This window comes from Camelus ferus, chromosome 21, assembly GCF_009834535.1.
Source record: "Camelus ferus isolate YT-003-E chromosome 21, BCGSAC_Cfer_1.0, whole genome shotgun sequence".
NCBI lineage: Eukaryota > Metazoa > Chordata > Mammalia > Artiodactyla > Camelidae > Camelus > Camelus ferus.
The window spans coordinates 11,529,532-11,556,643 of record NC_045716.1 but is presented as its reverse complement, the minus strand read 5'-3'; the positions used below and the strand labels follow the sequence as shown (position 1 = coordinate 11,556,643).

General features: G+C 40.1%; 1 long non-coding RNA gene across 1 annotated transcript; it reads left to right on the top strand.

Moving 5' to 3' along the window:
* The first annotated feature begins 259 nt into the window (after positions 1-259).
* LOC116658805 lies at positions 260-23,368 on the top strand. The gene is made up of 4 exons (XR_004314112.1): positions 260-514; positions 1,058-1,175; positions 12,689-12,776; positions 23,115-23,368. It is a non-coding gene; the product is annotated as an uncharacterized LOC116658805 (long non-coding RNA).
* Positions 23,369-27,112: the final 3,744 nt, after the last annotated feature.

Genomic DNA, 27,112 nt, shown 5'->3' with positions numbered 1-27,112 from the left:
AAAAGTGACATGTGTTTTTCCTCACTTACTCCACTCATAATTCCAATTAGGAACATGCTGATTAACCCCAGAACACAATTTCTGGGAGAATCTTACTTCTATTATCCTGACTGATTTCATAAACTCAGACAAAGAGGGAGAAACTTATAATTTATTATGGCAAATTATGCAAAGTGAAACCTCTGACAGGCTGTCTCTATAAAAAGATATGACCGACCATTATTATTTTTTTTTTCCTGGAAGGATGGAGGAGCTCTGAATTCAGATGCTGAATGAACTGGCTGCTTCCGAACTGCCTTGTAGATACAGTCCATTCAAGTGGGAGAAAATGCTAAATATCTGGATGAATTTTGTCAATGTGTTGAGGCATTTTTTTTTATATATATAAAAGCATTTCAGAAGAAAGTAGTGGACACAATTCAGTGGAGCACGTACCTCTGAGTGTGATAAACACAGAGGCTTGCAAAGCCAAGATAAAATGGAATGAATGATAAAACAAATGTTTTCCCCAAAGGTAAGTTGGGTCATAATGTTTATCTGTGTTGAACTATCCACCTTTACCCCACCTCTATCAGTGCTGCTCTGGCCAAGCCACCTCACTGAGATCTTTACCTCCTCTCATTTACCTTGTCAAGCTTCTTCACAGCTACCATGGTAATTAAAAAGAAAAAACTGGATCATGTTCCCCCTTCTTATTTAAAACTTATCAAAATTCTCATTGCATTTTGAATAAAATACAGATTTCTCTCAGATCTCATTTCTTATCATACCTTTCTCAATCATTATTCTCCAACGTCACTGATCAACTTTCTGTACCCATAAAACATTCCTGCCTCAGGGCCTTTGCATTTCTTAGGCTTAGAAGTTCACTTTTCTCCAATTCTGACCAGGCTAGTGTCCTTCTAGCAATCAGGGCTCAGTCCTGTCTAGGCATGTCATCAAAAGTAGTCTGCAGATTACTCATTATCATATCGTTTTGTTTCATGTTCTTTATGACTCTCATTATCTGACATTATATTTATTTGGTTATGTGCTTAATGCCTTTCTTCCCCACTAGAATGGAAACCCAAAGATCAGAAGCCTGTTTGTTCTGTTCACTGCCAGCATTTTGACATATACAGACAGCGTGTCGTCTTCTAAATCAAGATTCCAGATGGCTCATACTTTTTTTGGAGGTAGGCTTGTGATCAAGATTACATGAAGCCAGAGGTCTATGTTGTGGCCAGGTAGAATTAGGGATGGCCAAGGGGCAGATGGTAAGACCGTGGGCAATGTGATATTGTAGAAAAGTGTATGAGCTTGAAATCAGAGCGGAGCTCAGATCTCAGCCTGCCTCTTACCAGTGGTGCGACCTTGGGCAAGGTACTGGTACCTGCAACTTTAGTGAGGCTCACTTTGCTTACTTATAAAGAGTAGGGAACAAACAGCATTTACAAGTAACTGTTTCAGAGTGTTGTGAAGATTAAATGATATAATATGTGTAAAGTGACTAGGTCTGTGCCTTCCACATATAGGCTCCCCGTAGGTGGTAAGTTATTGTGACAGACATTGTTACCTACCCCATGGCTATACGCCACTCTTCCTTGGTAGCAGAGCCCTAATTTTGTTCGGGGTGGTAATGCCTCGACCCACATGATAAATACTGTCTAATCTAAGACAACCATGAGTAACCTGTTCCCCACTTTCCCAGCCTCCTCCAACTACAGGCAGTCATGTGATCCAGACCTTGGTGACAGAATTAAGTAAGGGGAAGCGGGCTGTGTTTGTGTGGGTGTGTGAAGGGGGGATGGGAGTTTCCAGCGATGTTTCTGCTTTTCTGATACAAGGACAGATATCCGTGGTGCGGTATATTACCACCTCCCCCTTTCCTTCCTGCCATGAATGTTGAAGTGATGGTTTATGATGGTGTTACAACCTGAAGAGACAGCCTTACCATTTTTGAGCTACTGAACCAATGCCAGAAGCCACTTACCTGCCCACATTTTTGTTGTAGGAAAACAACAATCCCATATTTACTTAAGCCACTGTCAGGTCGCCTGCTATTGAAAGCATCTCTACCAGAGGCAAACATATATGTGTCCGTATGTATACATGTGCGTGTAGGCATGTAGAACATTTAAAGACAATAGTAGTGAGATATATGTTGCTGGTACCCAAAGTTAGCTGATTCAATGTCACCTGGATATTTACCAAGTAAAAGCTGGGATGGGTTGCCAATTTATTTCAGGTCATACCTTAAATATGGTAGAGGTTAAAGATCTGGATTTTAAATTTCAGTCAAGTTGATACTCAGGATACCAGTCCCTCAAAAACACTGGCAACATTTTATTGTGGAAAACAATTGCATGTGTATTTATCTAAAGCCAAGTTTAAAAAGAAATCTGCTTTTTATTTTCAATGTTAATCTCATTTTATTTCCTTTTATGAAAATCAAATATATTCTGTTTACATTTTTGGATATTTGAGTAAAGAACAAACAGCATTTACAGAATTCTGCATTTAAAAAATTATTTTTAGATCTTTAAAATTTAAAGTGTTTATGAGAAAAATGGCTTAAAATAAAACTGACATTTAAACTAAAAATGTTCTATTGTACTATGTACTATATAAAATACATCCTGCCATATGAAATATATTATTAGGGTCTAACATTTTAAAATAATATAATACATATATTTTAAATTTAAATAAAATCAAATATAAGTTTTAAGATAATAAAATAATATAGTTTGAGGTACTTAGATTAACAGTTAATTTTCATCAAAAAAAAAAAGTATGTGCTGTTACTATGTGCCAGATATTGTTATAAAATCTTTATATTAACTCATTCAGTGTTTTTATTCGTCTTCTCTGTGGATTTGGTACCATTTTATTGTCATTCCCATTTTATGGCTGTGGATACTGAGGCCCAGAGATGCAGAATAATTCGTCCCTGTAGAGCTAAAGTGTGAACCAAGGGAGCCTGGCTGTAGATTCGGCTCTCTTGTCCTCTACACGCTATAGCCTCCAAAGTTGTATTATGTATCAGACTTCATATAAGCATAGTCACATGACATTGTTAAATTAGGCAAAGCTACATTTCTCAACACATTTCCTCTTCATTCCTTTATCTGGGAATTTAAAGAATTTTTTTTTCATATATTATCCCACACACTTTGGAATAAATGGATTTGCCACCCTTTCTAACCTTACTCTTCCTAGTAAGCTAAGAAATTAAGAGGTGGAACACTGGTACTATTGTGCACTCAAACAATTAGAACAAAACTCCCTCTGAAGGGAATCCTAAGCCAAAATTCTCACCCGCCTTAAGAATAAAGGACCAGTTGCCCTTTGGGGACGCATTAGGAACCATTGTACTAACCACATGCAGCTTGTAAAACTCCAGCTCAAATTCTGCCATTTCTTTTCGGTTTATGGCTTGCATTTCATGGGTGTGGATATTTATTCCATCTTCTGGGGGAACCACATGAGTGTCATCTCCTCCTTTTTCTGTCTTGTCATTGTGACTTAGGACAAAGATGAGGACTACTGATCTTACAGATGAAACAAAAGTTTTAGGGAGAGGGGCAGAGTACCCCATCCGTTGTCTTGTTCCAGGATTAGGCTGACCATGAGAAAGGGATTTAAAAAAAAAAAAGCAAAAGGCAGAAGTATTTAAGAGAAGAGAACAGAGTATGAAAAAAAAATGTGGAAGAGGAGCAGGAGATTCAGGGAGGAGTGAGAAAGTCTGCGTCTGGTGGGTATGGAGCAGATATGTGAAGATTATTGGAGAAGGGAAAGTCCGCTCCCCACAGCGTCTCATGTGTGGAAACTGCAGTTTCAAAGGAAGCTGCTCAGAACTGGCTCTCTGCTTGGATGCTCCTTAGACATCAAGGAAATAAACAATTAAGCCTAGCCCTGGCCACATCCTTTTTCTCCCGGCATTTATACCCTCTCTCCATTCCCCCAACCTTTGATAGTATTCCTTAAGTGAATCACTCATTTTCTCTTTGCAGCGTCCTGTCCCTGCATCTGCCCCTCTCACTTTTGTGAACGGCTTCTGGGTTCTTCCCATGAAGCAGCCGTCCCTGGACCAGATCCTGCCAGAAAGCTGCTTTCCCAGTTATGAGAAAACCACAAGAAAGTTCCTAAAATGGCGGTCCCGGCTTGCTCCCCACAACTACGTTCTTTTTCTCCCCCTCTCACTTTCAAGTTTTCTTTTCAGTTTTGCAAATGGAACTTAGCTAAGAGGAAGAAGAGATAACTAGCATTAACTTTGGAGCAAATTTCTCAGCGGAGTCACTATGAAGTGTCTGTCGCCCCATGATGTAGACCCGCAATTGCCACTCCTACCTTTTCCTTCCACTCGTTAGCATCTCACAAATTAGCTTCTGCTCCTCTGTTAAGTCTGGCCCCACAGAAGTTTCTCATAGCCTCCTCGTTCATGACTCAGATGGGGACTGCTCAGTCCTGTTGTTAATTGAATACATTTTGACCACATCTTGCTTTCTTTCCTCCCCAAATCCTTGTGCAGTGTATTCCTTCCCGATTGTTCCTCCTGTTCCAACTGGTTGCTCTTCTTCTGTTTCATCCTCACAGTGTGGCATCCCTGGGCTCCTGGTTCTGTCATCCTTTCCCCTTCCTTCACCTTCCTTCCTGCTATGGGCTGAATTGTGTCCCCTCCAAAAAGACATGTTAGAGCCCTCGCCTTAGCATGTGACCTTGTTTAGAAACAGGGCCACTGCATGTGTAATCAGCTCAGTTAGCAGGAGGCTATACCGGAGGAGGGTGGGTTCTAGGCCCAGGATTACTTGGGTCCTTAGATAAGAAAGATTTGGACAGAGCTCATACACAGGGAAGGCGGCCACGTGAAGAGGAAGGCAGGGACTGGAGTTCTTCTTCCAGAAACCAAGGAACACTAGGGGTTACCAGAAACTGGAGGAGGTGAGGAAGGTTCCCCCACAAGAGGCTTCATGGGGAGTGTGGCCCTGCCAACACCTTGATTTCAGACTTCAAGCCTCTAGGACTCTGAGACAATGCATTCCTGTTGTGCTTAGCCCCGGTTTGGGGTTACTTTGTTTTGGCAGACCTCGGAAACTAGTAACCACTCCCCGTCTCCTCTCCCGACCTCTGCCCTCCCCTGTCTCTTCCCTTCTTTTCTCTTTTCTTGCCTGGTCCCTGGATGACCGTAACATCTGCTCCATGACTTCCATTACCACATAAATTCTGACAACTCTCAAATCTCCTGAACTCCAAAACAAAATTTATTATTTCCCATTTATCTTCTTCCTCTGGGTGTTCTGCAGGACATTCAGAACTAACACGTTTAAAACGGGACTCAGTTTTGCTCTTCTTTCTATGTTCTTGTGGTAGATTGTGTTTTCCTACGATGGCTGCCACAAGGTGTCTCACTGTAACATTGTAACTCCTTTCATTCCAAGTCCAGAGTCCCTGAGCCTGGTGGACTACCTTGACCAGTGACGCAACTGGTGGCAGAAATGACTTTATGTAGCTTCTAAGGCCAGGGTCATAAGAATTCCATTCATTTCCACTTGTTTCTCTTTGCCCACCTGCTTTTGGAACCCAGCTGCCATGTGGTGAGAGAGCCTAGGCTACGTGGAGAAGACACATGCAGGTGCTCCGGTCAGCAGCTCCAAGTGAGGTCCCAGTTCACAGTCTGAACCTCCAAGGATATGAATGAGGAAGCCTTTGAGATGACTCCAGCCACAGCCACCATCTGACGGCAACGCGTGAGAAGCTTGAGCAAGAACCTTATAGCTAAGACAATGAGCCTCCAAAATGATAACAAATTGGTTATGTTATTTTTAAGCCACAATGCATTTATTTGCTCATTCACTTATTCCTCCATCAAATATTACTTACCAATGGCATCCTACCCCTGAGGAAAGCGTGAGCATGTAACCTTTCTCATTTGGCTTAGAGAATCTGAAAACCAAAGCCGTCATCTTTTGTCTGGAGAGCTCACAGGATATTTGGGGACAACTTCGATACCAAAAATAAAACACATGTTTATGAAGCTAGTTGCTGTAATAACCACTTTGCATATATCGTTACACTTAATGCTCGTAAAGATACTGGAATGTAGATTTTATTGTTGAGTAAACTGTTACTCAGAGATTAAATAACTTGCCCAAATTTACAGTTAGTAAATGACACTGCTATATTTAGATCTAAGTCTGTTTGGTTCTAAAGTTCATTTTCTCTCCATTGCAGGTCATAATTTCTTCTCCTTTTAGTATCAGTGGTCATCTCCGTGGTAATTGTCACCATCTCCATTTCCATTGTCCACCATTTCCAGATCACCCACATTTCCATCTACCAAGATAGGTATCTTGGTGGGGAGGTGGGGCACTACAAGCTCTGACGTCCTGTCTACCTAACTTTCCAAATTTCAGTTCCCCCAGGTATTTAGTGAGCTGTACTTTATTTCTCTTCCCTTCTCAGTTATTTTGAGCAATTCAGAAGTTGAGTTTTCAGGAGGCTGCGCAGAGAGAAGTTTGAGTCGTCAAACAAAGATGGACTTAGGAAACTCTAATTAAAGACAGTCCTGTGTTCAAATAGGGCATGTCGGGGGGAAGTCACAGCTGAGTAAGTCAGGGCTGTGGGTGTGGCTCTGGCATCTGCGTGTGGGTCTTTGTGTCTGTGTGGGTGAGAGGATGTGAGCACATGTCCTGTCTGAAGCAGAAGTCTGTGACGGAGTGCTTCTGGCTACCACTGCGTGTTTTTATTGTCTGCCTGTCCATGTGTTCTTAGGTGCACATGTGGCCTCTCTGTGGGTGTGCCCATCCTGTCTGTGCAGGGGTGTCTCTGCGTCCATGTGGGAGTGTGGAAGGAAGAGCTAACTTCTCGATAGCTTTCCCAGACTAACATCCAGAGCCCAAGACTCAGAGTGAAAATGCTGTCAGAAGCTTAAGTGAAATTTGCTACTGATATCTTTTTTTTTAATTCTTTTTAAAAAATGGAGGTACTAGGGATTGAACCTAGCTAAACATGTGCTCTACCACTGAGCTAGACCCACCCATCCATACCGTCTCCCCACTGATATCTTAACTAGGAGGCTTGAAAAGCCAGGAAATGGAATGAATAATCCACAATGTCCCCCATTCCTCTTCTCTTTCTAGTCTTAAGAGCCTCCTCGCCATCTCTACTTCATCCTTTATCTGTCCAGGTGAATTATTTTTCACTCTGCCTGTGGGTCACTACACTGAATGATTATTTGTGTGTTTCTGCCTCTAAACAGTTCTGTGCTTTTGCCTCTAAAGAGGAAGGGAAGAGCTGTGAGCTCTGGAGAGGACTGGTGGGAGCAGGGTCTAGACAAGGGGCACGGGGAACAAATGCCTGCCCTGCCCCGTTGAATCACTATGTTGACTACATGCCATGTGCTGTGTAATAATACAGCCACGCCCTGGTCCCAGTGTCCCCAAGAGACAGACTAACAACCAAGAGGAGATAAAAGATAAAATAACAGTTGGAATTATGGTAGAACGTGAAACAAATCAATCAAAGAAATCAGCTATGTGAATTGTGGAATATAAGTTCTCTTTGTGCTGTATCAAAGTAAAATTTGCAAGAATTTTGACCAAGGGGAAAAAAAAGAAACAAATTAAGAGAAAAAAAATCTACAAAATCTATGTAATGCATAGCTTCTACTAATACCTGAATCAGAGTTTACCCTTCCTCAAATATTTTAACTAATCTCTACTTTGGCTGGTGACTCTCATTGCCAAAAATGTAAACTTCTTTGTTTTTACATTTCCATGGCTTTTGGATAACTAAAGGAAGTACATTTGAGAGAGAGACAGACAGACAGAGATGACAGGAGAGAGGACAGAAGAGAGGGAGGGATGAAACACGGCTGAGAGATATTGATAGATTTTTCTTCTGCTGAGTGACAGCGGTACAGTCAGGACAGCAGTGGGATGCCTCCTCCTCAGCTGGAGAAATGAGGTCTGCGTCTGTGGGAGGCCGGGAGACCGTCTGTAAGTAAGTGCCCGAGGTGTCTGGGAACACACAAAACTCCAGTTAAGGTCACCTGGGTGTAATTTCAAGCAGGCTGTTCTAGAATGTGATTTTTATTTAGTAATTGGAACCCAGTTGTATTGTCCTTCATACGGAGAAAGAGCTGAGTGCACAGAAGACAGTTCTGTCTGGACGAATAGAAAAGGAAACTATAAAGGGGCAGTCCAGAGACAGGGAATTAGGAGACACAGACTCTTAATTACTGCAGGGTGTTGAGGGCAATGAATCTTCACCCACAGCCCCGCTTCCAGCATGATGAGGAGATTTTGCTTGAGATCCTGCCCATTTCCATTTATTTTTTATTTTCTGCTCACTAAGTAGCATTTTCACTATGAACAGCTCTGCTAATGAGATGGTAGTACCCTGAATGGGAGAGTGTAATTATTCTAGAACCTAGAAGGAGTACCTCTCTCAGAATAAGTGGAGGAAGAGACAGTCTAATTGGACTGATAAACATCAGTCTCCTGTGAAAGGCTTCCCAGGACTGATGACAATGGAGCCACACTGACCAGGTAAGGGCCAGATCCTGAGCTGTGTCACCTGACCTGGGAGCTGACCTTCCCCTGGAAAGCACTTTGCTGCCAACCACACTGAATACCTAACACTGCTGGGTCATTATTTAGAAACAATACATGCAGGATGGGATAAGGCTTATCAGTTCATGCATATTTCCAACCTTCCTCCTCCCCTGACACTAAAAAGGACTCCGGTTTGGCCTACCTAAAGCTGTTTCTTTTCCCTACTCTGCAACCATAGTCCTGATTTGCTTGAATGATTTTTGAGATTTCGTGATGGAGGACTGAGAGGAAAGCTGGGGAGAGGGGAGCAAGAAGACAAGCTATGTTTTTGTAGGGACTTAAAGGAAATTAGCTGTAGTCTGAGGAAAGTGGACTGAAGGAAGAAAGAAAGAGTCTTGAAGGGCTGTGTATCAACTTCATGGAGTCAGAGGAAACACAAGTAAAATACTTGTTATTTTGAAATTATTTTGTTTAGATGAAATGTAATGCATTCCCTTTTTTTAATCCATACATTTTTTCTTTTTCTTTCTTTCTACTTAAATTCTTTTTTATATTGCAATATAGTTGAGTTACAATATTATATTCATTTTAGCTGTACAACAATAATACAAAATTTTTACAGATTATACTCCATTTATAATTATTATAAAATATTTGCTGTAATCCCTGTGCTGTACAATATATCCTTGTTGCCTATTTATTTTATGTATAGTAGTTTGTACCGCTTAATCCCCTACCCCTATCTTGCCCCTCTCCCCTTCCCTGTCTCCACAGGTAACTAGTTTGTTCCCTGTATCTGTGAGTCTGTTTCTTTTTTGTTGTATTCACTAGTTTATTTTTCAGATTCCACATATAAGTGATAACATACAGTATTTGTCTTTCTCTGTTTGACTTAATTCACTAAGCATAATACCTTCCAGGTCCATCCATGTTGTTGCAAATGGCAACATTTCATTCTTTTCTATGGCTGAGTAGTATTCCCTTGTATATTTGTAACACATCTTCTTTATCCATTTGTCTGTTGAGGGACACTTAGATTGTTTCAATATCTTGGCAATTGTAAATAATACTGATATGAATATTGAGGTGGATGTATCTTTTTGAATTAGTGTTTTCACTTTCTTCGGATATATACCCAGGTGTGGAATTGCTAGATCATACAGTAGTTCTATTTTTAGTTTTTTAGGGAATCTCTATACTGTTTTCCACCATGGCTTCACCAATTTACATTCCCACCAACAGTGTGCAAGTGTTCCCTTTTCTCTACATTCCCACCAACATGTGTTATTTGTGGTCTTTTTGATGACATCCATTCTGACAGGTGTGAGGTGACATCTCACTGCAGTTCTGATTTGCTTTTCTCTGATGATTAGCGATATTGAGCAGCTTTTCATGTTGGAATGCTTTCTTTTAAATTTAACACCCATAAGGATCAAAACAACTGAAATATAGATTTAGAAAAATTTCACATAAATTTTATTGCTTACTATTGTGAATCATTTTCCCTAGAAGTTTGTTTCTTAATAATTTTGATTTTCAAGCCCAGGGAACCATCAGTTGTGAGCTATCAACCCACCTTCTCAGACAGCCTAAGATACCACATGTTAAACCAGACTGTTCCCCAGAGCTCCAGACAGTACACCCAGCTCCCACTTTTCACTTGGCTATCCCTTCAGCATCTCAGGCTCAAACATGCCTGCCGTGGTACTCCCCAAAGCCTTGTCTCTTTCAGTGTTTCTTTTCTCAGTCAATGGTACTATTCCATGCCTAGTTTTCTAAACTAAACCCATGGAATCTATTGTGACTCTTCCCTCTCTGTTATCAACCTCCCAATTTGCCAATTCTAATTCCTAAATATTTCTAAAATTTGCCCAACTCATCTCCACCCCACTGCTACAACCTTGGACCAAACCCCCTTTATCTTTCACCTGGGTAACTGAAATAACTCCCTAGCAATTTTCTCTGTCTCCAGGCTTTCCCTGACCCAAACCTCCAGATGAAAATCTTGCCACTATTTACTTGTGTTACTGTTTGCCTTTCTTATATAGTTCTCTTTAATTATTAGTCTTGAGGTTTTTTATTTGCTTTGTATGTGTGTTTTATATTGATCATACTCTTGAGTTTTTACAAATTTCCTCTTAATACCTATAGTATGTAATTTTCCCTACCTTTTAAAAAAAAGCAATAAACCAATGCCTTTCACTTTGTTTTACACCACAGAGACCTTCCACAGGGAATTTTTGTCTAACTACCTGGACTGGTTAGACATACCATGTGGGGCTTCCTTTTGTGTCTTCCTGCATTAAATACACAATTTGCTGGATCCTTTCTTTTCTTTCTTTCTTTTTTTTTTTTAATTCCTGCAAATGATAGCTCATGAAAGGGTGAATGTGAGGTACAATTTTGTAGTCTTTTCCGGTCTTAAAGTATATTTATTCTGCCCTCAGATTGATAGTTTGGTTATAAAATTCTAAGCTGAATTATTCCTAATAGCCAAGACATGGAAACAATCTAAGTGTCCATTGATGGATAAATGTATAAATAAAATGTGGTATATTATACAATGGAACAATATTCAGCCATAAAAAAGAAGGAAATTCTGTCTTTGGGAGGACATGGATGGACCTTGAGGACATTATGCTAAGTGAAAGAAGTCAGAGAATGACAGATACTTCATGTTCTTACTCATAGGCAGAATCTAAAGAAGCCATACTCACAAAAATAGACAGTAGAACAGTGCTTGCCAGGGGCTATGGGTTGGGGGAAGTAGGGAGATGCTGATCAAAAGTACAAACTCCCAGCACAAGATGAGTAAGTTCTGGGGATCTAATGTATAGCATGATGGCTATAACCACCAATACTGTATTGTATACTTGGAAGTTTTTAGGTGAGTAGATCTTAAATCTTATCATCACACACGCACACACACACATACACACACACACACACACACACACACACACACACACACAGGTAATTATGTGAGAAGATGGAGGTGTTAACCTGCCTTATTGTGGTAACCATTTTGCTATATATATGTATCAAATCATGAAAAATATAAAATTCTGGGCTGAAAAAAACAATCCTTGAACTTGAGGATATTCTGTAGCATGTGCTTTTACTGACATGAAGTCTGCTTTTCTCGCTGGAGGTTATTCTCCACCCCACCACCCCAGTTTTAATTGCAATATAATTGACATGTAACATTGTGTAATGTTAAAGTGTACATAGTGTTGATTCCACGTGTGTATTGCAAAATGAGTCCCACCGTAGCGTTAGCTAACAGAACCTCCAGGTACAAATTCCCTGGAGGGTTTTATGATCTGCTCTTTTTATTTTTTGTGTTTTAAATTTTTCAGAATGATTTTGCTAGGTGTGACTCTTTTCTCATTTACGTTACTTGGCAGTTGGTAGAATCATCCATTTTAAATTCACCCTTCAGTTTGGGGAAAAAAAAAGTCTTGTTTTATTGTTCTGATTATTTCTCCTCCCTATCTATTTTCTCTTCTCAAGACTCATATTTGTTGGATGTTGGATCTTCTGTATTTATCTCTTAGGTCTCTTATCTTTTCCCATGTTTTCCATTTCTTTTTCTTCCAAGTTCTAGGAAACAAACTAGATGATATCTTCCTATCCTTCCACTGAAGTTCTATTCTGGAAACTTGATTTTTAACTCAATCTGATACTGTCTTCCATCATATGTCAGTGAAACTGAATTCTCTGTTACAACTCTGGATTTCTTTCAAACTGCTCCTGTCATGGGTTTTTTATTTGGCTCCTGCTCCTGGCTTTCCCTCTGATTTGCAGTCTTATTTTTTACTTTTGCTTTTGACACAGGAGATTCCTGAATGATACTTTGTATGCCACTAAGAGACATCTCTGTAGACACCATAGGGGCTTGGCACCATGTGGACTTCCATGAATACTGCTACTATCAGACCCATGTATTGTCAGCTGATCATTTGTGCTAAAGTGACTCCTTTTACAGAGTAAGGAACATCTTGGAAATCAAATCCCCTCTCCTAACTTTTATTTTGCAATAGATACAAAATTTCCCCAATCAGGTTTGGTGAAATGAGTGGGTACTTCTGTTAGGTGAGGTTAAAACAGCAAGAAAAATGACAGAAGATCTCATGGCCACTTTCTTTCAGATCCTGGGTTAATGATGTGTGGCTTACAAAGCAGACAGCTGTTCACGATGCGGTAAACTCCACCACAGCAGGGATACTGTCTCTGAGCGTAAGTTTGGGTGATTCATTTCTATTCCAGGCTGTCAGAACATTGATAATGAAATGGATGATATTAACAGCATTGAGAGAAAAGAGCTGCATCTTGTGTTATAGACCTATTTAGCAGAGAAGAAAACAGAACTCCGAGAAGCCTTGACAGAGGTTCACATCTCATAAGTGCCATAGCTTGCATATTCCCACCTCTCTATATCTCCGATACTCTGTGCTGCCTGAATTAACCTTGCTTCTCTTTGCCATTTCAAAACCATTAGCAGTAGAACATGGCGGTTAACAGCCAGAGCTCTAAAGCCAGACAATTATGGATTAGAAATCCTACTCCATCACTTAGTGACCTTGATTGACACAGTGACCTGCTCTATCACTGTGACCTTAGAAAGTGACTATGCTTATCCAGACCCACATTCTACCTTCTCCACCATTCTCTCTTCCCCAGAAGTCTGACTTCTGCAGATTTATCCCCAGCCTCTCTGGATCTGGGACTTCTGGTTGTTTTTAGCTAAGTTAGATGATGGGAAGAGAATGAAGATGGAGTATTTATTCCCCTATTTCCTCCCTTGGATTTCCCTTAGGCTGGCGGCATCCTTCTACAAGAGGGGATGCCTCACTTGGCTCTCTTTCTGGCTCCTGGCAATCATTCGCCTTCCCCAGGTTTAGGGATGGTGATGCTCCAGCATTACGAGTACCAGGATACTGCATTATCCCTTAAGCTTTCCTTACACCCTGCCTACACTTTGGCAAAGGGAGCTTTTTATTAAAACCCCCTCCAATTAATCTGTTTTTGAGTGCTTCCTCTGTTTCTTGCTTGGACCCCACAAATATATCTATGACACTCAACTTTTAATATAAAAATAGGTATAAGACTATTACTTACTTGTGGATTTGTTGTGAGGATCAAATGAGACAGTGGACCTAAAGCATTAAGCATAACACACAGAAGGTACTTGACTGGATAAGTTTTAGCCATTACTATTAATTGTCACAATATCATTCATTTTAGGTTAAGGTCAAAATTCACCTGCTATTAATTATACTTCCAAGTTCTGTTTTTCTAATATTTATGCATACAGGGTTTTTCCTACATTATCCTGTGGTAAGAAATGTTTATTTCCATCTTTCCTTTCTCATGTTTTGTCTCTTCAACTAAGTAATATGTTTTTTTAAAAGATAACTAGTAGGTAATGCTAAGGAATCATTTATTTATAAACAGGCTGAAAGAGATTCTGGTTTAAATTAAGTATGTGTTCCTATTGCTAATACAACAGTCATGGACAAAAACAGTAAAAATAAACATGCGTGCCTACTATGGGCAGGTGCACTGAAACACTGGTAGCTTAGTGAGTGAATTAATATAGTCTCCATCTATGGAGATAAGAACAGAAAATCTCTTTACAAACAGAATAAATCTAAACCTGCCTAGTACTGTGAAGTTCTGGCAGGAGTTAGTAAGATGAACTGGTTGACCTTAGCTTCCCTAATCTTTAAGTCTATGATTGATCTTGACAGAAAGAGAAAGTCACAGAGAAGCTGCCCGGGGCAGGCCATCCACAAGTACCTCACACCACAAAGTTTTAGTCTTTGTTCATCTAAGTGCAGAGCACAGCTTTGTACAAGGAAGAATGGAAAAACATCTCGGGAGCAGATGTAAGAAAGCCCTCTTTTCTTTTTTAGCAAAAATGTGGTTACCGTAGGCCACCACAGTCAGAACCAGAGGACACCATGCTGGCTAACGGAAACCAGATGCTCTGGAAAAGGAAGCCATGGATAAATATGAATTATTTTCAGCTGAATGACCTTCAATTATCTCCCTTAATGCTGAGCCCCGGTTCTCCGCCATAGTCTCCTTTTGGGTACCTAAGGAAGAGAGCAACAAAGGCACTCCATTATAGAGTGATTTATGGAGGACCTGTATAAGGGTCATCTATGGTATGCGAAAGAGAAAGGGAGGGAGAGAGAGCTGGAGAGCGAGCGAGATGGAGAATTAGCTCAAGATCAAAAATAAAAACACAGGAAATACAGTTTTGTGGGTAGAGTCCTGGCTAGGAGCCAGGAGTCCTGGGTTCCAGTCCTTATTTTGGAACTGATTCATTGTGACATGTTGGACCACTTCAAATTACGTTTATTTTGAATATAATCTCTTAGCCTCAAGTATGCCAAGGTTCTCCCATCATTGCAGAATGGGGCTAGTATTTGTAGATTTTCTGATTTCCAGGAATACTGTGAGACATGATTGTAAGAAGATCCACATTCCTTCACACTAGCTCAACAGTCCTGATGTTGCTTCCTTTATCTCAGATGCTGTCCCAGGCCCAGAGTTCAGCATCTTGAAGAAGTCAAGACAGCATAGTCATTTTCCTTTCCCCAAACAGAACTTGTTCTTAACCAACTTCCCTTTACCAAACCACTTTTTTCAATGACTTTGCCTTGATAACTGTTGCATGCCTTCTTTTTTGTAAAAAAGGAGCTGGTACTGGTGGTGTGGCAGTAGGAATTCTTTGTAGTAAGAAAACTGTTCATGGAAAATATAATCTTTTAGGAAAGATTCATTTGTAGACTCACCCCATCTTTTTCACTGGATTTTGCTAAAACATTCAAACGAGAACATTCCTGCCTCAAAGCTTCGGAGCTAGTGGGATCATCCGGAGCATTCTTCTTCCAGATACCCACATGGACAACTCACTCCCTTCCCTGGTGCCTTTGCACGAGTCATATCCTTTTGATCAGGCCTGCCCTGACCACCTTTTTAAAATTATAAATTGCCTCAAACCCAGCTCCACCTTTGTGATCTCTCTGACTCTGTCCTATTTTTTTTTTTTTATCAATTTAATATACTTATCGATTCAGTAGAACTTACCACCTTCTAGTGTACTACGTAACTTGCTCAATGATTATGTTTATTATTTTCATGTTTTTATCTACTATAGTGTCAGCTCCAGGAGGGTAGTGATTTCTTTTTAATCTGTTCACAAAGCACTTAGACTAGGTGATGGCAAATAGTAGTTATTCAGTAAATACACGAATAAATAAATGGATGATTTGAGAAAAAGTACCTCTAGAGGAGGAAATCCTTTGAGCTATTCTCACATCATCAGGAAGACATTATCTTTCTCTGATCTGTGTCACTAATTTGGATCAGTAAAGACACTCATGGATACTAACTACTATATATAAAATAGATAAACAACAAGTTCATACTGTATAACACAGGGAACTATATTCAATATCTTGTAGTAACTTATGGTGAAAAAGAATATGAAAATGAATATATGTATGCTCATGTATGACTGAAGCATAATGCTGTATACCAGAAATTGACACAACATTGTAAACTGAATACACTTCAATAAAAAAAAATATCTATATATACAAAAAAATAAGGACACTCATGGGCTCTTTAAGAGCTGGGAAGACCACCTTGAAGGCAGAACTTTCAAGGAAAGGTTTGAATCACTTCCCCTTGATAGGCTACATGTGCCTAAAGTCTCTGGTCAGAGTAACCCTTACTGGAAAGGACCCCAGTCCTAAAATATGCCCCACATGTCTGGCATTTTCCTCTACTCACATCTTCTACTTACATCTTCCTCCATCCATCCTGAGACCCTGCAAATGACTTAACCATGAAAGCCATTGGTCATCTTGATCCTGCCTATTTGTTCACACCTGACCTTGAAGTCCCGCAGGTGTCATTCCCCAACTCAGTTCCAGTTGATGTGAGCCTCCCATCCAAGTCTTTGATGACACATTTGACCACACTGTCTTCACCAGGCAGCAGTATTTGTCACATTTAGTAGTATCATGGCATTCTAGCCATAACCTCCATTTTGAAGATGTGTTTAAGTTTTATACCGGTCCAAATTTATGTCCCAACCCCAGTCTTCTTCATCTAACTTACTCTTTGTAAGCTTCTGAAAATACAGCTCTACTTTCATAAGCCCTTGAGTAGCTCCCAAAGACTGATGAAAAAATTCCAAATCCCTTCACTTGCTCTTTAGGGCTGCCTATAATCTAGCCACAGTCCACCTTACCAGCCCTATTATTCACTATGTCCCTATGCACACCTTAAACCTTAGACCAAATGGGACACTTGATACTCATTGAACAGATCTAGCACATTTCCTGCTTTCATGCATTTCTCATGTTGTTAATTCCACTTGGAGTGCCCTCTTGAATTCCTTCCGTCTCAGGCCGGGCTTAAGTATCATCTCCTTTATAAAATTACCCAAAAGCGTCCTTCAGTGAAGAGATATTTCCTTTCACTAACCGTCCCCCACCCATAGCACTTTATCTGAATTTCCCTTCTGGCCGTGATCACCTCTGCTTTCAGTTCTATTTATATGTGTGGTTGTCATTTTTTTCTCTCTGTCAGCTCCTCTTCCAACACTGCCCCTAGAGTGAGTTCTCCCTCATCAGGCTGGATTTTATTCATCTTGGTGTCTTCCACAGTTCTTAGCTCCATGCCTGGCACCTCAGAGGCACACAGTTATGAATCTGTTGAATAGATGTTGAATAAGTTTCCAATTTTCTCAGACTGCGTAACTCTGAACTGCCTCCTTGTATCCCTTTGCTCTTATGACACTGTGCTCTTCTGCCATCTGCTTTATTTCCTTCTCTGGTACTTTTTGGCTTCGACTTCACATTAGATCTCATGCTTTAAGCTATCCAGTGAGGAATGTACATAAATTAGTAAAGTCCCCAAATCATTTCCTCATGTATACACTCACCAAATTAGTTAATGTAGTTTTTCTAAATGCAAAAATACATATTCTATTTATAGCTCTAATCTTTGCATTATGTGTTATGCAGTTTCAAAGTGGGCTCATATTTAATTTCTCACACAACTGTGAAGGTCCAACTGGAAATTCTTAAAGGATCGAGTGTGTTCTGATTTCTTTTGGTGATCAAACATACTAAAAACCAATCATCTTGGATGGTCCATGTTTGGTCATATTTTCAAATATCCTCTCCTGGTATAAGAACATGTGTACAAGTTTTTGACTTCAGATATTATGGTTGGTGGTATAAACAGTTCCTATGTTCAGATCCCTTCTTGTTCTTAGGTACATGGGGTCCTGAGTGAGAGGAGGAAATGTTTCATATCACCAGAAAGAGTGAAATTAAACACTCATTGGCTTTGCTGGCATACATTCACTTTGGTAGCCTTTTCTTTCCACTTGGAGAAAAGTAACTGTCTGAGAATTGACTAACCAACTAGCATTTATTGAGCATCTACTCTGTTCCAGCCACGTACGAAATTAGAAAGACCTCAAGGGATTAAGACTGATTCATCCTTATTATCACTTCCTTTAGTCCAAAAGGACCAAATTTAATCTCCTCATTATAAATTGTATTCTTTGCTATCTACCAGGCACAGTGCTAGGCACTGAGTATATGAAGATGAGTATGTCTGGTATCCGATTTCAAGGAACTTATAACAAAGGAGGAGAGACAGGCAAAGAAGAAAACTTCAAGCATGTGACAGGCTCTGTGCCAAAGATTCCTTCAGGATGTGATGGAAACACCTAGAATGGCCAGCTCAGGTTTCACTTCTTTTTGGAAGTTTTTCCTAGATCTTAAAAAGTGTTAGTAGGAACTCAATATGTGTTTATTCAACAAAAGAATGACTATGAAAATTTAACCACAATGCAAAGCCAAGTGTATTAAAATAGCCAGTGAAGGTTAGAGACAGTGAGTACTGACAGGGTTTGCAGGGAGATTCCTTTGGGATGGGTGGTTTATGGGGACTAGGACTGACTCCCCAAACCCAATCCAATAGACAATTCCAAAAATCTATGGAGATAAAATTCTTGGTCTATAGTCCTATAAGTACCGAGTTGTGGGTCAGCTTATGATGAAGAATGTTCTGCTACCCTTTTCAGAGTTAACACTGGGATAGCTGCCTAGGTGAATTTTGGGGTATGTGACTCTCTGACTCTCTGAACAGAGGTTATATTGGCATCCTGTGCAGCTATGAACCTTCTCTTCCTACTCTTTGTGGGATCTTGGGAAATAAACTCTAAATGAGTGTGGCAAGAAAGCCTGTAAAATGATCTTCCTATGCTTATTAAAAGGTAGTGAAGTCTCTCTAACCCAAAGATGAGTTCTTTGCATCTGGGAAAGAGAGAGTTGGAATCTATTCTGCATCATCTATCATAAACTCCGAGCTGCGGTCCAACAGTTGAATATTTATTACAAGCAACGATTGAAGAGGCAAGAAGAGCCCAGTTTGACTTTCCAGATCTAAGTCTGCGTTTTGAGCCACCACTTAGAAAAATGCTCTGACTTAAGTAGTGAGCCAACTTGATTTGGAACTGTCACCACCAAGAGAGAAAATGTCTGGAATACTTGCAGTGTCATTTCTGGGTAGTCTGTATTTTATGACTTCTCATGCATTACTAAAGAGAGACAAGTGAATATCATGTAGGATGGGGGACTACATGAAACCATTAATGCTGTCGTAGCAAGCAAAAACAAGACCACCAGGCAGAACCAAAGACCACCCAACACAAAACATGAGCTCCCGTTAGCAACATCATTGAAACTATATGTTCTTGACACTTGAATTTCAGAACGTTGCGCCACCAAGCACGCTGTAGGCTAATTATTGCTTTGTGATGGTATTTAGCGACTCTCACAATGTGGACCACCAATTCTGGTGTGGGTTTCTTCTTTTTATTAGCACCATCTGAGAATGTCTGTGGTAAAGACTTTGGTGAATTTCGTCTGTCCTGTGGGCAAAGGAATGAAAGGAAGAGCAATTTAGTTTGTTAATATGGAAGAGTTCAGCAACAAAAAGCCCATGACACATGTCTGAAAGAGGCTCCATTGAGGGCTTTTTTCCGTTTTTTTTTTTCCCCAAACAAAGCATACCAGAATGTTTTACTACGGCTTCTTAAAGTACACACTGTATGCAAATCGCCTTGTACTCATTTCAGAGCTGCGGTGGGATCCTTCATCCAGCAAACCTTTCTAGTCACTATTTCTATCTCAGACAGACCCAGCTGTCTCCTAGTTAAAAAAAAACAACAAACAAAACCTAAAACAAAATAAAACACCTTTTTCCCTCCTAGAAGAAGTCGATATGATTGCTCAAGATAAGTTCTTTATCTTTTATTTTATTTTATTTTTTGGTAAAGGAAAAACCAGTCCATTTCTCTCCTTTTCTCCCCTTCTTCTCAGACTTTTTTTTTTTTTTTTTTTTTTTTGCCTTTTTTTTGCTCTATTCCACCTCTGATACTAAGTGTCTTGGTCAAATTTTAAAATCTGAATTCACCAGTACTAATTCTTATTTAACTCATTTATTTCCTGGTGGCAAATGTTTGATTAGTTTTTTATTGTTGATATTTCCTTCTCTTGTTTTCTAGGTTGCTCAGTTAACATTTTGTTGAAGTTTATTTACAGATTTCCCAAGATGTTTACAACCAATTACTCAATCCTTACCTCTCTCACCTTTATAATTCCAATGCCTTTTATATTCAACTTCTTTTCAAGGAAGTTTCCTTTTTTTTTTTTTTTTTTTTGAGAGTTTTGGATTCAAAGACAATGAATAACTAATCCTTAAATCAGTAACTCAACAGCTTTGTGTTCTTATTGGAACTAATTGAGAGTCCAGATTTTGTTGTGGAATTGATTTATCATGGTATTTGTTGTCATTGTTCATAAAATCGACCTATAATGGAAGCACCAAAGAAGTACCTTTACAAGAGTATAGAGAAAGGTTAAAATTTATATCTAATGCATAAATCTCTTGAATCAAAGCCTTTGACAAAAATAAATCAAAACTGAGTTATCTTTCACTGAAGCCAGTCTCTAAGGTAGTGTCAGTAGAAGTGAGGCCTTTAAACATGCCAGCCTATTGCTTGAAGAGGAAACACTACTGTGTTACAGGCAAGATTCTGATCCAATTAGCCTTCATTCAGAGGCGATGCATCTCCTAAACCTTTCCAATTCAACAAGAGCTAAGTACGTAGGCAGCTTACACAGTGAACAACTATAAATATTTGATGAACAAATGGCAGGAGCTATGCGTAACTAGAAAACTCCGTAGGGGGGGAAAAGGCAAATTTGTAAAAGTGCTTGATCTGGAAGAAAATAGCCATGAAGTTCATGGATTTTACAGATGAAGTCCCTGTTTCACTTCTACATATGCATAATTTGTTTTTGGACCCACTCTACGTGCCACGATTTCCAGGAACTAATCCCAAATTGAATTCCATCCTGGAATGCTGAGGTTTCCAAATACTAAATTATTTACCAGTTATGGAACAATCCAAAGTTCTCCTCAATTTACCCAAGCCTTTTCTGACCATCCTTTCCTTGGTATCCTGATCAGAAATTCTGAGTTTCTCATGCTGGTATATAAACCCTCTGGCTTTACTTGTGTGAGTTTATCTTCTTTCTCACTCAAGAGATTCCTCTGTTTTCCCATGCCCTGCATCATTCTTTCATCCGCAGGGGCTGATCTGTCCATTTCCTGTGGGGTAGACGCTTGGCCCAAATGTGTGTAATTATGGAAGTTTCCCCTGGGGTGTGGGATGGTGGGAGGAGGTAATTCTTGGTGCCTGGTGTACACGGTTTGTGTCTCAAGAGAAGAATCATAGAAAATAATTAACCGAGCATTTGTCAAAAATGCTGGCACGTGCACACATCTTTTCGCTCCCCAAAGATTTGCCTCTGGTTTGCTAACCTCAGGACACTGGCCAGCCACATGGAAAGACAGCCAAGCATATCCAGCTCATGTAGCCAGAGGCTGTTCCACTTGACTATCTGGAAATCATTCTTCCACTCACTTGGGAGGTTCTGGGGCCTCTTTATTTCCTCAGAAACAAGGCCCACCCAAATGATTTCAAGAGCACGTTGCAGCAGAGTTTCCAAAGGCGGACAAGCTGTGAAAGTTGGAAAGCTGCAGCTCCTCTCCTTCCCCGTTGAGCGCAGCTACATTCTTTTCCCAACCACATAGGCTTACGGCCTCCCAAGACCTTTCTCGTGAAAGGCAACAGAACCCAGTGTCATGTTAAGATGAATGATTAGGTAAATCTGTAGCTACCGAGTATGAGGTTCCTAGTCGAGCATCAGCACTGACCACAGATGGTGAGGGTTTGCCTCTTTCCATCTGTTGTCGGGAACAATGAAGAGAAGCTGGGACTCTGGGTTGCCTCTCAAGTTCTCAGCTCCATTTCTCAGGCAGTGGTGCACGGGGTAGAGGATGAGGCTTCCTTCCCATTTCTCTTTCATTGGTGAGCTGGCCACATTGTGAAGGGAGGCAAAAGGGAAATTCTCTAAATGTTGAGGTTCTACCCAGGTCAGTGCCTGAGCAGAAGATCTCCTTCTCCTGCTCCAAGATGCCTGCAAAGCCAAAGACACCAACGTGAAAATAAATTCCACCTTTCGCTTTGACTTTCTCTTCTTATCTCAGATAAAAATGGCCTTTTTTTTTTTCTATCAAGGAAATATAATAAACCCGTAAAAGCCTGACTCCTAAAAAATCGAAATTCAGTGGAAATAAACTCCTGCCTGACTGTTCTTTTTTTTCCCCCTTTCATCACTTCATTTCCGTTCTCTAAACTGGAAGCAATATTTCAGTAATGGTCCTACTAGTTTATGTATCTAACCACATCACTTTCTTGCTTTAAAACCTCCAGTGGCTTGCCACCATGTGTAGAATAAGGTTAATGGTCCCTAGCGTGATCTCACACACCTGAACGCAAGCCTTGCCGAATCATTCCGGCCCCCCACATCATCAGGTCCTTTTGAGTTCTGTCCCTGGGCACAGGCTACTCTCTTTGCTTGGAATGCCTTCACTTCAGTGGCCTGCTTCCAAAGCCACTTCTTCCAAATGCAGCTCGGAAGTCACCCCATTCTCAAGCCCTCGCCAGCCATCCCTCCCTCCTCCCCCACTGGCAGAGCTGCGCTTGCTGTTCGCATCGTGGGGTTGCGTGTGGACTTCTTTTACAACGCACCGCACCGCCGTGTTGGGGTATTGTTGTTGTGGCTCATGTTGAGCACTTGCATGTCTTCTTCCCCTGCAGAATGTGATTTCCTTTGGAGCAGGGGTCTTGTACTATTGTCGTATTAACCCCAGGAGTTCCAAATGCCACCGTAAGACGCTTATTACTATTGATGAGAATGAGTGGGTAAAAATTTAAAAGATAAGCAAACAAAGCATATATGTATACACGTGTGGATATGTACAAATTCTATGAATAATACATAGAATCCATTTCCTAAATTCACACACCTTTAAAAATGCTTTCTCTTCCTTTTTTACATCCTGTAGGAGAAGTACATTCCCTCTTCTCTTCCTCTTATTCTCGTTCTTATTTCTTGATTTTAGCTTTTTGGAGAAGATGTTTGGCACCGCCTCCCTCTCGTCACCATCGCTACCATGGCTGTGTTCTTCTGTCGGCGATTCAAGGACCTCGACTCCCGACGAGCAGCCCTCTTTCACGGCTGCAGCTCTCAGTGGGGTCCGGGGCTCCCTCTCCTTGACCCTCAGGTCAACAGGAGATACCGCTTCCCACTGTGGCCAGTTCCTGAGTTATTCTCCCAGCCTCCATCTCTATACATAGTCCCGTCATTAAATGCTTTTCTCCCTTGGAGTGTATCCTCTGTTTCCTGCTTGGACCCTGACTGGTACTGTTCTCAACTTAATGACTTACTGTTCATTAATTTCTTAATTTATAAACTCAGGATAGTCATTTCTTCCTCTTAGTTACATCACGCTGATAACCGTGGGTGCCAGGAGCCAAAAGCTTAGTGACTCCTGAGAAACAGTCCCCATTTTTTTTAAAACATTTTTTTTTGTTGAGTTATACTCATTTTACAATGTTGTGTCAAATTCCAGCGTAGAGCACAATTTTTCAGTTACACATGAACATACATATATTCATTGTCACGTTTATTTTTTGTGAGCTACCACTAGATCTTGTATATATTTCCCTGTGCTATACAGTAGAAACAGTCCTCATGGAAGCTGAAGTTTGTATCTCCAACTTCCGTTTCCTGTCCTATGTCTGTTTCCCATTCAGTCAACAAACATTCAGTGAGCACTACTTGCTCTTTATTCCTTGATTTTTGCTCTTATCTTTCTCCTTTCTGTGGGAAAATTCTTAGACCATAAATCAGAGAACTCTGATTATGGGCTACGTAGTTTTTAGGCAGGTCTCTGAGCCCTCGTTTCCCTATTTATGAAATGGGAGGAATAAACACCTCCCTAACAGAGCTTACAGAGCCGCTAAGTCAAATGAAGCAACTTGATGAGTGACTTATAATCATCGCATTTACTACTTGTATTGCTTCTCCTGCTTTCATGGCCTTTGACTGTCAATGTCTTTCCTCCACAGTGCTTCTTTCTTAACAGCTTTGTTTCTTCCTGGTCTTTAAGTTTCCTTTTCTTACTATAATATTCTTTTCATGCTCCTCTTTCACAAGTGGCACCCTCTTCACTGGTCTCTTCAAAATCAATTTTGAAAGGCAGTCAGTCTACACCTCAGCTCCTTTGAGACTGTCCCATTCTTTTTTCTCAGCTGCTCTGTCCGCTTCTGTACCAACATCGTAAAGAATGTTTTTCCCTTCGGGAAAAGACGCAGAAGTTTAGAGGAAGGGGAAATTAAAACGTGTGCCTGGAATCAAACAGATGTCTAACTCTCCTTTCAGGGAGTTGTGTTTTTTTGAGAATACGAACCAACAAAAAAGTTTCTAGGGTTCAGTTGATCAGGAACTGAAAATTCTCTTCTCCCTGTGATGCTGTTACAATGAATGGTCTGACAATATGACTAACATTTTATCCCTTTCCTGTTTCCAGTTGTTCTCAGTTCTTCTTAATTTTTAGTTGCTCAATATTTTATTTGTTCAACATTGAGCACCTACTTTGTACCAGACATTTGGATGTTACTGTGTTTATTTCTTTTCTCAAAGTACAGTTCACCTGCAATATTGTATAAGTTACAAGTGTACAACACAATGATTCACAATTCTTAAAGATTATACTCCACTTATAGTTATTGTAGAATATTGCGTATATTCCCTGTGTTGTACAACATATCTTTGTACCCCTATGTTGCCCCTCCCACCACTGCTAACCACTAGTTTGTTCTCTGTATCTGTGAGTCTGTTTCTGTTTTGTTATATATATTTGTTTTATTTTTTAGATTCCACACATAAGTGATATCATACAGTATTTGTCTTTCTCTGCCTGACTTATTTCACTTAGCATAATACCCTCCAAGTCCATCCATGTTGTTGCAAGTGGCAAAAAGTACTGTGTTTTCATGAAAGGCATGGTCCTCACTCCCAGGGAGCAAACAGTCCAGTGAAGATAAAGAGGAGCATGCTGGTAATTACAAGACAGGTTAGGGAGACACATGGTGATACTTTCACAATATCCAAGGCAGTGCCTTGGATATAGTATGTATAGTATAGTACAGGTGCCCAGTAAATATTTGTTGAATTTATGAACACACTTTGAAATTAAAATTGAATAGGGAAATGGAATGGGGTGTTGGAACAGGCAAAGGAAGCAGCACATGCAGTGACTCAGTGACAACAGAAAGCATAATAATCATGGGGAACTGCAGGTTTCTTTTGGCAAAGGGTTTAGAGTGAGGAATGGGTGTAATGAGGTCTCAACACTCCCCTAGATTAAGTGCTTTACATATATTATCTTAAAACCTCACACCAACCCCATGAAAAAAGTATTATTCAGCCCCTTTTATTCATTTCAACCTCATTGAACCTAACTACAGGTAGGGGTGATATTTGAGAACTGTAATAGACTTGACCCTGGCCATATATTCCTCTGATAACAGACAAGATGACCAGAGTCCTGAACTTGAGTTCAGCCACCTATGGGAAAGAAGAGTTCAGCTTAAGAATTGTTTCTTTCAGCTGCTCTCAGATTCTCATTCTTTGGGAATAAACTTGAGAGGAACTAAGGTAATAAATGACCTGGAGTTTTCAACCGTGGTGCAATGTTTCATTAAGAAATTGGATGCCAAACTTCAGTAAAGTGTGGAATAAGTAAACCAGCGGAAGTCTAACTGGAGCATAATTCTGCTCAGAACAAAGAACCCTGGGAAAACACTATGTTCTCTGGCTAATCCATCAAAAGGTATGTGTTTTGGAGTGGGCTAGAACAGATGATCAGGAGAAGTTAGGACTATTTTAAATTCTAAGAACTTTCAAATTAGTGGTTGGAAATTTACACTGGAGGTTATCATTAAAGAAGTTTCAAGAGTTCTAGACGTTTTGTATTGGAAAGGATCTAATAGATCTTGCATTCTAACTTCCTCGATTTATAGCTGTGGAAACTGAGGTCATAGAAGTTCAATGTCTCATTGTGCTGTACACCAGAAATTGACACATTGTAACTGACTGTACTTCAAAAAAAAAAAAAAGTTCAATGTCTCATAGCTGTGCAAAGAGGTCAGTGTTCTCTCCACCAGACCACATTATCTCCTGATAATTTTTAGGTATTACTTTTCTGCTATGAAACACTCTTTCTAATTAACTAATTGGGTGCACAGAATTGTATCACTCTTCTTTAATGGTCTACATGCCAGTCACTCATTGTCTATTAAAAAAATTATTCATTCATAGCTCCTTTAAGGATGTGGAAAATCTCTGTGGAGGATGAAGTGAATTCAGTCCCCACAGTTTCCTCCCATCTTGGCATTATTGCCAATTCTGCTATTTTTATTTAATATTCCATACAATTCTTTCATTGAAGGAGCCTGAAATGCTTTGAACATATATGTGCCTTAATTATCTTGCCACATGTAGCAAAATCATAATAAAATATTAGTTTAGGAAACCAAGGGTCAGATAGGTTGAGTTACTGGCTTACCTTCAGGTTGTACAGGAATTACAACCAGAATCCAGTTCTAAAAACTCCTAATTGACCTCAAAAGTCACAGTTCCCTACAGCCTCTGCTTGGAGGGGCTGCATGCAATGAAAAGGCAGATTATAAGGGTCTCAAAGAGTGCCTGGAGAATTTCCTGAAAAGCCTTGCAGTAGTGCCTCTCCAATCAAAGAGTGAGCTTTTATAAGAGAACTTCATAAAACAACTGGCGTGGTGCTTGATTTAGGATTTTTCCCCATCATCATTGACAGTGAAGCCTTAATTGGAAGAACAAGCTAACGCCTGGGCTGGTGGACACTAACATGGAAGCATCTGGTATGGTATCTTGCAGAGAAGAGATGAGTGATGGAAAGAAGGAAAAGGAAGGAGGGAGAGTGGAAATATGGGAAGGGCTTTTCAAAACAGCTTTTAAAACAGAAAAGAATGGACCCCAAATTCAAGTTGCTTAGTGTCCGAAAGATCATACAGATAC